Source organism: Castanea sativa, chromosome 5, assembly GCF_040712315.1.
Source record: "Castanea sativa cultivar Marrone di Chiusa Pesio chromosome 5, ASM4071231v1".
Taxonomy (NCBI): domain Eukaryota; kingdom Viridiplantae; phylum Streptophyta; class Magnoliopsida; order Fagales; family Fagaceae; genus Castanea; species Castanea sativa.
In genome coordinates, this window is record NC_134017.1 from 8,523,041 (window position 1) to 8,535,338 (window position 12,298).

General features: G+C 34.8%; 1 pseudogene; it reads left to right on the plus strand.

Annotated features, from left to right (window-relative positions):
- Window positions 1–732: 732 nt before the first annotated feature.
- LOC142634669 (myosin-17-like) lies at window positions 733–11,642 on the plus strand (annotated as a pseudogene).
- The last annotated feature ends 656 nt before the right edge of the window (window positions 11,643–12,298 follow it).

Genomic DNA, 12,298 nt, shown 5'->3' on the forward strand with positions numbered 1-12,298 from the left:
TCTCTTAATAGGTATCCTAGTTTTAGCTTCTACCATTGTATTACCCTTAGGCAACCCCAAGATAGAATTCTTACTTGATTCTTGTTAATACTTCGCATTTCTCTTGCAGCTCAGCACATTTTCCACCTGGATCTTGGCCAATCCAAAGGCTGCATTCAAGTATTGAGGGTTAAGCATCCTTACTGGTAGCCTTATCACATCCTTTAAGCCACTTCAAAAGCAACTCAGCTTGTGTAATGGAGAAAGGCCTTTGATCCTATTAGACACAGCTTCGAACTCTGCCTTATACGGAGCAACTGTTGGCGTCTGCCTTAGCCTTGTTAGCACCTCCATAGGATTATCATAAGCTGTAGAACCAAACCTCACGCGTAGTGCTTGCACCAATGACTCCCAATCTAAAAACACACCAGCCTCCTCTGCTTCTTGGAACCAGATCAGGGCTTCTTGATCCATATCGAAGGAGGCAATCATCAATCTCTCTGCGTTTGGGGTTTGGTAATACCCAAAATACAGCTTGGCTTTATACACCCAGCTAGCAGGGTCTTCACCTGAAAAGCGTGGCAAATCAAGCTTAACGTATTAGTATATAATTCTCCCATGTGTCTTTAATTTATCTATAGTTCAGTCAATTTCTCTAAAAAGAATGTCCACTGAAAGTGCAACTTTTAGGTAATCAGCACCTATAGTTGTTCTGTGTTTCTCTTGCATATAAATCTGGTTCTAATCAAGTTGATGAGATATCTTGCACACTTAGGTGGGCGATCTGGAGTAGAAGGACGAACAGTTGAACAGCAAGTTCTGGAGGTATGAATGTATAATGAAGTTATGATAAGTTGCATTCTATTTCTGGATTTCAAAGTTCCCTATATGAGCATATACCTGACATATTATCTCAAAAACCAAGTTAAAACAAGGTTTATATCCTCATTAATTATTATTATTTTTTTTAATATTACAGTCCAACCCAGTTCTTGATGCCTTTGGTAATGCCAAAACAGTTCGGAACAACAACTCAAGGTGTGTATTAATCATATGGAAATTCACTTTATACTTTACAGTTTCATTTCTTCTTCATTCTGATTATAAAGACTGCATATATTTCTTAACCATTCTTATTTTGAGATATCTCTGTTTGAAGTTCTCATTATAATGTCTCTTTCATGTCATCGTGACATTACTATGTAGTTGTTTTGGTAAATTTGTTGAAATCCCATTCGACAAGAATGGGAGGATATCTGGGGTAGCAATTAGAACGTATCTACTCGAAAGGTCTCGTGTTTGCCAGATTTCTGTTCCTGAAAGAAATTACCATTGCTTTTACCTCCTTTCTGCTCCACCACCTGAGGTATTTTACACTATTCTGCTTGTCAATTTGTTTCTCTATATTTATCTTTTAAATCAAGCAAGTTCAACTATTGTTAGTGTTATCTGTAAGTATAAGTTCCATTTCAAAATTTTATTTTTACCTTTTTTTTTCAAATATTTGTAGGACATTGAGAAATATAAGTTGGGAGTCCGAAAACTTTCCATTATTTAATCAATCGAATTGCTATGAGCTGGATGATGTAAATGATGCTCATGAATATCTTGCAACCAGAAGGGCTATGGACATAGTTGGAATTAATGAGGAAGAACAGGTTGCCTTTCTGTAACTTTAGACTATGCATGTTCTTTATGAAGGTTCAACCAGATTTCTCATCATTATATAATTCTTTTCAGGCGGCAATATTCAGGGTTGTAGCTGCAATTCTTCACCTTGGTAATATTAATTTTGCCAAAGGGAAGGAAATAGATTCCTCTGTTATTAAGGATGAAAAGTCTATATTCCATCTTAATATGACCGCAGAACTTCTTAGGTGTGTTTCTTTTACTTTTTCACATTAGAAGTGCATCTCTGAATCTTGTACTGAAATCTATTTAACAGTGTCATGTTTCACTGTTAATCATAATCATTTTACAGGTGTGATGCCCAGAGCTTGGAAGATGCTCTAATTCGTGTAATGGTGACGCCTGAAGAAATTATTACAAGAACTCTTGACCCTGAAAATGCAATTGCTAGCAGAGATGCATTAGCCAAGACAATATATTCTCGCTTGTTTGACTGGTAAGGGGCTCATTAGACTTTTTATCTTCTCCCTGGTTTGTATTATAGTCTTCTTTTCTTTGTATATGTTTGGTAATATTTTGATTTACCACTTGTTTTGACAGGCTTGTGGAAAAAATTAACATTTCTATTGGACAGGATCCAAACTCAAAGTCAATAATTGGAGTCCTTGATATCTATGGTTTTCAAAGTTTTAAGTGCAATAGGTATGCTATTACAATCTTTTGATTTCACTGGAGCAAGATAAATTTCATTTCTTTAGAGGCAGAGATCGGACACTATGCATCACATGCGTTTTATATAATTTTACAAAAAGTAATGAAGTTTGTGCTCCGATGACATTGTGCCCCTCCCCTCCACCCTAACAACTACAACAACCAAAAGAAAAAAAAGACAAAGAACAGTGCACAACTACAAACAATATTTCATTAGTTTTGTGCTGACATCTTCTTATAAAACAGTTTTGAGCAGTTCTGCATCAATTTCACAAATGAAAAACTACAACAGCATTTCAATCAGGTCAGGTTATTAATCAATAGCACTTGTTTTGGGTCGTAATTATTGAGATAGCTTGTAGGCTGATTTTGGTTATTTTTAATTGTGCTCTTGCAGCATGTGTTTAAAATGGAGTAGGAAGAGTATACCAAAGAAGAGATAGATTGGAGCTACATTGAGTTTGTCGATAACCTAGATGTGCTTGATCTGATTGAAAAGGTTTTTAGTTGTTACACAATATTTTAACTTAGAAATTTGTGATTCTCATTTTGAGGCTGTTTTAAAGGACTTGTGTTTTAGTAGTTAGATTAATAGATTCATGTTGTGATTTGGTATTTACTTATAATAAAAAAATGTTGTCGTTTGATATTTGAGAGCATATCATAACCATATTATACTGCATATAATCAATATATATATAAAAGCAGAGACCTCATTGTGTGAGGGTCTAAGCTTTTGCCAAGTGGCACCTTCTATGAAATTTCTCTACAATCATCCAACTCTCTTATTAATTGACTAAGTTTACATCACAACTCTCTCTCTTCTTTATGTCTTTTAGTATACCAAATGTTTCAGTTTTTTTTTTTTTTTTTTTTTTTTTAATAAAAGGGGATACTAATAACTAATGAGATCGAGATAGATAACCTTCTAGCATTTCTGTTGCCTAAATTACACAAATCCATATCTTTTATTTACTGTAATCATTATTATTTTATTTTATTCTATGGGAATCCTTATTATTTTATGGTTATAAATTTACATACAAACATCTCATAAACAAAGTTTCCCTCACCTATTAGTCTTTTTTTTTAGTATGGCAAGTTTTTACATTAGATATATAAAAAGTTTCTGCCTTTATGATTGTGTAGATGCATTAATCATAGCTTGCCTCCAGAATGACGTTTTGGTTTTCAACTTTTTGTTTTCACATTATGTACATTATCAATACTCTGCTATAATGATTAATGTAGGATTTTCAAAATCTTTGACTCCCCAACCTCTCTCTCACACTTTGCCTTCCCCTCTCAACTTTGACCATATGCCTCCATTCTCTTTCTTTCTCTCTTAAAAAAACTTTCTTTCTCTTCAAAAAAAAAAAAAAAACTTTAATAGTTAAATTTCCTAAACTACTGCTATTCTCAAATTTTGTTTCCATACTCACAATTTTTTAAAACACCAAGCCAATGGAAGAAACCTATTGCTCTTGTGATCTTTTGTTGTAGTCAGTGACTATCCATCGCACATTAAGTGGCCTTGACATGTATGAGTTCAAGCTATCTTTTGTTATTTTCAAAATTTCATTTCTTCACTTATAATCGGTAGGGTTAAGATCGTGAGATTCTTTGTTTTCCTATTTTCTGTTATAGGTTGCGTTATTGTGTATATCGATTTCCAAAAGATGCTTGAAGTCTAGAACTGAGAAGTCAATAATTGTTTATTTAGTGTAAAAGTCACATTGTCATTGTCATTTTAAGATTGTCTAATCTTAGCATATGACTTGAGTAGACTGGTCTTTTCAAAATAAACAAAAGCTAAACATGTTGTAAATCATAAATTGGATTATAGGGATCAAGCAGTAATCATCTAGGGTGGAGGTGTTTTTTTTTTTTTTTTATACAAAATAGAAATTTTATTCTAGCCAAGTCTAAGTATATATGTGTGTGAAGCTCTCTCTTGGAGACTTGAACCCGGCCCTTACTCCCCATACCCCTACAAGCACTTATACTTGTGGAGTGATCATCACACCAAGGATATGCAGTGGTAGGGTGGAAGGGATTTAGTCAAAGGCAATTGAATTTGCAGAGGAAAAACAACGCGACTATTCAATCCGCATTCTTTAGACTCCAAAGCTCATTTCTTGAGTAAGTTTCTTGATATTTAATTAAAGAAATACATATTGACTTTTTTCCAACAATAAATTGAGTTTTGGGTTAATGGTTTTTTTTTTTTTTTTTTTTTTTTTGAGTTTTGGTTTAATGATGAATGTATAATGATCTATATGTTGTGTGTGCTTTCTTTTCTATGAATTTCAATAATGTATGAATCGAGGATTTTAGCATTTGGTTTATTAAGGTTTTTTTCATCTTTATTTCATTATTTTGTTTAGCTTTTGTTACTTTTTATAATGAACTCTTACTAACAAATTTTATGACAATTATGGTATAATATGTGTACAACATTTTCTTAACTTATCTTACATAAAATATTACAATATTATCCGTGTATCGCACGGGCAACTTACTAGTTTATCTAATGAATGAGTAATTTAATCTTTTACAGAAACCTGGTGGAATTATTGCGCTACTTGATGAGGCCTGGTAATATGCTGATCTTGCTTTATGTGGTTTAATTCTAGATTTCAATCTTGATCATAATTAACTGATATTTACATTCCATTTCTTCCATTTGGCTGGTCTCTGCATTCTGTTACATATGGTAGTTTCTTGTTCTGCTCTGCTACTCATATTTATCTGATTCTTGAATGCAGTATGTTTCCTAAATCAACACATGAAACATTTGCACAGAAGTTGTACCAGACATTTAAGAATCGCCAGCGCTTTATCAAACCAAAGCTTTCTCGCACAAATTCTACCATATCACACTATGCAGGGGAGGTAAATAATTTTGTTTTGTCACATTAGCTGTTTGCCTTGGGAAGGTTTAGGGCATTTTCTGTAGCTTCAGAAATCTTCCCAATTTTGAAGGTAACTTATCAAGCTGATCAGTTCCTGGACAAGAACAAAGATTATGTGGTGGCAGAACATCAAGCTTTATTGACGGCCTCAAAGTGCTCTTTTGTGGTGGGTCTCTTTCCCCCACTTCCAGAAGAATCATCAAAGTCATCCAAATTTTCCTCCATTGGAGCACGCTTCAAGGTGAGTGCATGCATATCCTTTTCAACTTCTCTTGTTTGGATGGGGTTAACAATAACATATGATGGGTGTGTAGGCGAGTGTTGTCGACCATCCTAATTATTTGTTTAACTGTTGTATGCCATGATTTCATTGACCTCTACCCATATGCATTTCACTTCAATAATTTTCATATATATTCCTTGACAAATCCCCTCAATTTCTTTGTGGTCAGTCTTATGTTTTTATGCCTCAAGTTGGCTGACATACCGTGGTCTTCTTTTGCCCATCACATGCTTGCAGTTTACTTTAGAAGACTTTGTTAGAAATATGTGGTTAAATAATTAAATTTTTCATATCCCAATGTTTAAAATTTTTGGGCAATCGGTAATTTAACATGGTATCAAAGCAAGAGGTCTTAAATTTGATCTCTGTTTCCTCCACTCTACCTCCCATTTAAATTCTCATGTGTTGGGCCTCACCTATTAAAAGGTAGTTTTGGCCCAACGTGGGGAGGGGGGGTGGGGGAGTGTTAGAAATATGTGGCTAAATGATTAAATTTACTATATTCTAATAGTTTAAGCTTTTAAGACAATCGATAATTTAACAGGTCAAGCCTTTTCTTTTTTCAATAGCTTTCATTGGTATTTTGATACTGTCAGTAATGGTATAATTGGTGATTTTACAAGGTTCATTGTTTTTTTGTGGACTAATATGCTCAGTGTTTGACAATCACAATTTTACCCGTGTTCAATATGAATATTACTAATAATTTTGATTACAGAATATGAGAAATGATTTAATGAATCAATTATGGTAATTGGCAGCTACAACTTCAATCGTTGATGGAGACCTTGAGTGCCACTGAACCTCATTACATCAGATGTGTGAAGCCATGTGAGTATGATTTTGTCAAAATGTACCTTTGTTTTTTTCCTCATCAAAAATTGTATACTTTTGTTTTCATATGATCTGATTTTTTTTTTGCCATCTAGGGTGTCCTTGAGGCCATCAGGATAAGTTGTGCTGGATATCCTACCAGACGCACATTTTATGAGTTTCTTAATCGTTTTGGTGTTCTGGCTCCAGAAGTTCTGGAAGGAAAGTATGTAATAATTAATATTTTTACACAGAATTTTGGATTTTTTTTTTCTTTGGTGAACTCGCTTTTTGTAGAGCTTACCACTTAAGTTGATGTAGCTCTCAAATGTTACTTAATGAATCTTTCTCCATTTCTTTTCAGTTATGATGATAAAATGGCTTGCCAAATGATTCTTGATAAGAAGGGATTGAAAGGATATCGGGTGATTCAAGTTTTTAATTTCAACTTTTCATCCTTGACCATGCTGCTTTTATGGTTTTTTGACTTGATTTTATTACCTTTTCGGGATATTATATGCATTTTCTTTGTCCCTGTATATAATAATTATTCACTGCAATGTGAACTGGCAGATAGGCAAAGCAAAGGTTTTCCTCAGAGCTGGTTAGATGGCTGAGTTGGATGCTAGAAGAGCAGAGGTACTTGGAAATGCTGCTAGAATTATCCAACGACAAATTCGTACATACATTGCCCGTAAAGAGTATTGTGCAAAGCTGCTATTCAGACGCAATCCCATTGGCGAGGTATTGTTTTCTATTGTCTTCAAATCTCTGCATTTTGTCAGCAGGAAATAAGGAAATGTCATAACCAATTTTAATTTTATTTTGTTTTCTATTTCAGAATGTATGAAACTTGAGAACATATTAAAATGCATGAGATTTGCAACATATGTGATTATGGTAAAAGCAGAAAGAGTTGAAAAGAATGTGTTAATGTTGCTAGCTAAATTCAGATTTTTATCTCATGGCATGAGAAGTGTTGCCATTGCTGGAATTATGAGAGACTGATGAAAACTTCTGACAATCTGTCATCCATGTCGATATAATAGTGCTGGAACAGAACAGAGGTAAAATGGCTCATAAACAGTATCAGCAGTTGAGACAGGAAGCTGCAGCCCTGAAGATTCAGAAGAATTTCAGGCGATACAGTGCCAGGAAATCCCACCTAACGGTACTCTCATCGGAAATCAAATTGCAGACAGGCTTAAGAGCAATGACAGCACGCAATGAATTCAGATTACGGAAGAAAACTAAAGCTGCCATCATTATTCAGGTATCATCATTGTTCAGTGATATGATCTTTTAGGTATACATATTATTATTATTTTTATATGGGTGTTAATGCAATTTACCACTCAAGATAAGATTGTTATATTGGTATCCCTTGAGCATTTTCATATGCCAATTCTCTGACTTATGAAGTATGGAAAATTCAAAATTTGCTCTAGATTCTTATATATCTGTGGTTTACAGGCAAATTGGCGCTGCCACCAAGCTTATTCTTATTTTAAGAGTCTTTAGAAGGCAGCTATTGTTTCTCAGTGTGGCTGGAGATGCCAAGTTGCTAGAAGAGAGCTCAGGATGCTCAAAATGGTATAAAATTCTTTTAAAAATATTTTTGTATCTTTCATTTTTGTTCAACTTGATGAAAGTTTATGACATGGTTGTTATGTATGAAGAATTATAGCAAGTGCTGACATTTCCTATAAATTAATATTGGCCGCAAGGGAAACTGGGGCACTTAAAGAAGCAAAAGACAAATTAGAAAAGCGTGCGGAAGAACTTACATGGCGCTTGCAATTAGAAAAGTGATTAAGGGTAGGGATTCTTATTTTTCCATCTATTAAAATATATTTTTATTTTTCTAATTCAAAGTCGAGGATGAATCTGAGTTTACTTCGTTTGCTGTCAATACAGACTGATCTTGAGGAGGCAAAAGCACGTGAAACTGCCAAGGTACAAGAAGCATTGCATGCAATGCGAGTACAAGTTGAAGAAGCAAACTCCATGATCATTAAAGAACGAGAGGCAGCCAGAAAGGCTATTGCAGAAGCACCTCCTGTCATCAAGGAGACTCCTGTTACAATACAAGATACACAAAGGGTTGAGTCGTTGACAGCTGAAGTTGAAAGATTGAAGGTATAAATACTTAGTTGTAGGATAGTAATTACTGTTTGCTTGAACATTCTCTTTTAAATATACTTTAGCCCTACTCTATTGGACATAAAAAAGTGTTGGGTTCCAAGACACACTCTAGAGAAACTGCATCTTTGTTATGGTTACTTCATTCAGGAGAGGTAATATAATCTGGGAAGTTGAATTTTAAAGTAAGTTATACACTTTATACACAGGACACTTTTTGTACTGCAGTCTAACTGATACTGATATTTCAGTAAAGTAACTGTTAATTCCTCAGAACCACAGGTTGAGTTTATGGGGACGACATATGATGAATTTGACATTTGTACTGGTCTTGTTGCAATCAGAAACACAGATAGCAGAAGAGACCAAACAACAACTCACAGCCTTCCTTGAAAAAATATATGGAATGATAAGAGATAATTCAAAAAAAGAGATCTCCCCATTGCTTGGATTTTGTATCCAGGTAACTGCTATGATATCTTCTCTTCCCATTTTTTATTACCATATCTTCTTACTTCCATATATTAGTTTTTTGGAGATTTTATAATTGTAAAATATATATTTTTACTTCAGACAACAACGCAACTGCCGATGAGTGCACCTTTCTCATATTTATGATTTCTATGTAAAAGCATTGAATATTTTTCATACTATAACCTTAATCTCGGGCATAATGAGTAACAGATGAAACATGTACAAATTTCTAGTGTTTCAAGCGATGCATCTGTACATAGATACTGCTTCTTACCAGCCTTTTAATGCACCTTCCCCCTGCCCGCCCGCCCCACCCCCTTTTCTAGTTTAAGGGATTATGTTTCTAATGAACAAATTGATCATTTTTCCTCTGGGATTATCTAAGTCAAAATGGGTAATAATTTAACCATGTCCGAGTCCTGAGCCATCCCAACGGTTGTGCATCTAGTCTGACCAAAAACTAACATGTGCAAATTCCCGGTTGATAATTTGATGTACATTTGCTTGTATTGTGGTGTATGTCTTCTTGATAAGTGTGTATGAGTACCAGGATAAATAGTGTGCATACATGTGTATGTCCGTTTTTCAAATATTTCAGGAGGTCTGTTGTCTTGGTGGCATATGTAGTCATAGGAGCCAGCTATATCCATTCTCTAAATTTAAAATTTTATTTTCTTCATCAATTCCGACACAGGCACCTAGGACATCCCGAGCTAGTTTAGTGAAGGGACGTGCTCAAGCCAATGCTGCAGCTCAACAAGCTCTGATTGCTCACTGGCAAAGCATTGTGAAATGCATTGATAACTCCTTGAAGATCATGAGGGCCAACCATGTAAGTGGAGCTTCCAAGTACAATGAGATGGGGTCATTGTTTTTGCTCTTTACATGGCTAACTCTCTTCAATATTGTGACAATACAGGTCCCTCCATTCCTAGTTTGCAAATTATTCACTCAGATATTTTCTTTCATCAATGTTCAGTTATTTAACAGGTAAAAGTATCACTTAAGGTTTCTAGAATCATACAACTTTGATTATAGATTATATTAAGGTATATTCCCTGACAATTTAAATTTCTTTTTTGTAGCCTTCTCTTGCGGCGTGAATGTTGTTCATTCAGCAATGGGGAATACTTGAAGGCAGGGTTGGCTGTGTTGGAACAGTGGTGTCATGATGCGACCGAGGAGGTACTAGCCATGGATCAATCTCTTGTATTCATTCTCCATGCCTCTCTTTTGGTCGACATTATTTAGTACCTTATTTGCATGCAGTTTGTAGGTTTGGCTTGGGATGAGATGAAGCACATCCGACAAGCAGTTGGCTTCCTGGTTTGATTCATTTATCTCATTTTCCATTCCTATTGAGGTATCTATTATTAAATGTGTCTTATTAGTCTTTTCCTTTTCATTTTTTCCTGCAATATCAGGTCATACATCAGAAGCCCAAAAAGACCTTGAAAGAAATAACAAATGATCTATGTCCAGTGAGTCTTTAACCCTTCTTCTCCTCCCTCCATCCCTCCTGTCTTTCTAATTTTTTTGTCCCATCCTCTTTCAGGTGCTTAGCATACAGCAATTATACAGGATCAGTACAATGTACTGGGATGACAAATATGGTACTCACAGTGTATCTACTGATGTAAGTTGTGTACTAAACTTTTAGTTGGTTAGGAGCTGTCAGCCTTCATTTACCTTCAGGCTCTTTGCTAAAAAAATGCTGATAAAAGAGTGTTTGGAATTAGTTCCCAAGAAAAAAAAATTTTTGAATACTCTTAATCAGTTTTTCTATCTCATAATCTTTTCTCAAGAAAATTTATTAAACCCAATATGTCTATTTTTAGTGGTTACATTTTGAACTCATTTCTGCAATTGCTGTTTTTATATGGTCCCTTGTAAGGTTATCATTCAATTTGTTTTAGAATTCACCCCGTTATGTCATTTGATATTCTGTCTTTTATTTAATTATCCATAAATGATTTATCAAGCAGTTCCAGGCGGCAGGTTCATTTCTGTTGAAATTTCACTATGTGCAGGTTATTTCAAGTATGAGAATTATGATGACTGAGGACTCAAACAATGCTGTCAGCAGTTCTTTCTTATTGGATGACGACTCTAGGTAAAAACTTCCAACTGCATGCTTTTAGTATCACATCTTGAATGCCTTCTGTGTATAGCTAATACCAAAACTGCTTGTGTTCAAAATGCAGCATTCCATTTACTGTGGATGACATTTCCAAGTCAATGAAACATATTGAAGTTCCTGATATTGATCCTCCACCTCATATTCACGAAAACTTGGGCTTTACATTCTTGTTACAGCGCTCAGAAAGATGTCAGGTGGTTGTACTTCTCTGCCAGCAATCTTTTCTCTTCCATGGGCTACTACTCTTGGAACATCCAAAGTTGATGTGCCACAAAACCTTTGCATATATTCCATTGGTCCAGCTCAATGTGTAATTATATTAATCATTTTATTTTATTTTTTTCTGCCCAGGCTATTATTTGGTCAGTCTGGTGTAATTCTTTTCTCTTATTTTTTCAATTTTTCATTCACTGTAGTAGGATGGGTATTTACACTAGTCTTATTACTAGTTACACTACATTAGGCTGCTTTTGTTATTTATTTGGCTTTCATTTGTGTAATATATTTACCCTTATGGTTTCCAACTACTACAAATTGTAGTTTGTGATGTTAGCCGCATTTTTTTTGGCTAATATTTGTTGTATAAATAGTTTTCTGTGCAATATGATGTAAGGAGAGTTCTTTATTTATTTATTAATTATTATTATTACTATTTTTTGGTTATTAATTGGGCTTTCATACTGCTATCTCTTATTGCTTTGTTGACTCGATATAGCTAGACGTGAGTGTTGTTGCCTTTTGTCTCTCATTCTATCTATATATATATGATCGTCATTGCCTTTCGCACATGTTCTGGTCAGATCAACAACTATCACTACCCATCCTCACCGGTTTTGGCTAGAACTTAGCTAGTTTTGAGTTTTGACACACCCAACCGCCACCCTTGGAATATTGGACGGTTGAGTGTCCATTTCTTAGCAGTTAGTGGCTGGTTACTTCCTCCCCAACTCGACTTGGTCAGGCGAGTGGTGGGTTGAGCTCCAACTTAATCTAGCTCGATCCATGCACAGTCTCAGGTAGAAGTAGTTTTAAACTTTTAAATGGGTAAGTTGTTTTAAGTAAGAGGGATACTTGACACAAAATTTGAATGCAATTAGAATTTGATTTGAATTCTTTATTAAACTTGCACTCTAATTCTTTACTAGCAACTGATCAGGCAATTGAATGATCAGATCCCTGGATTCAACTATCTATCCATCTTTTTAAAATCTT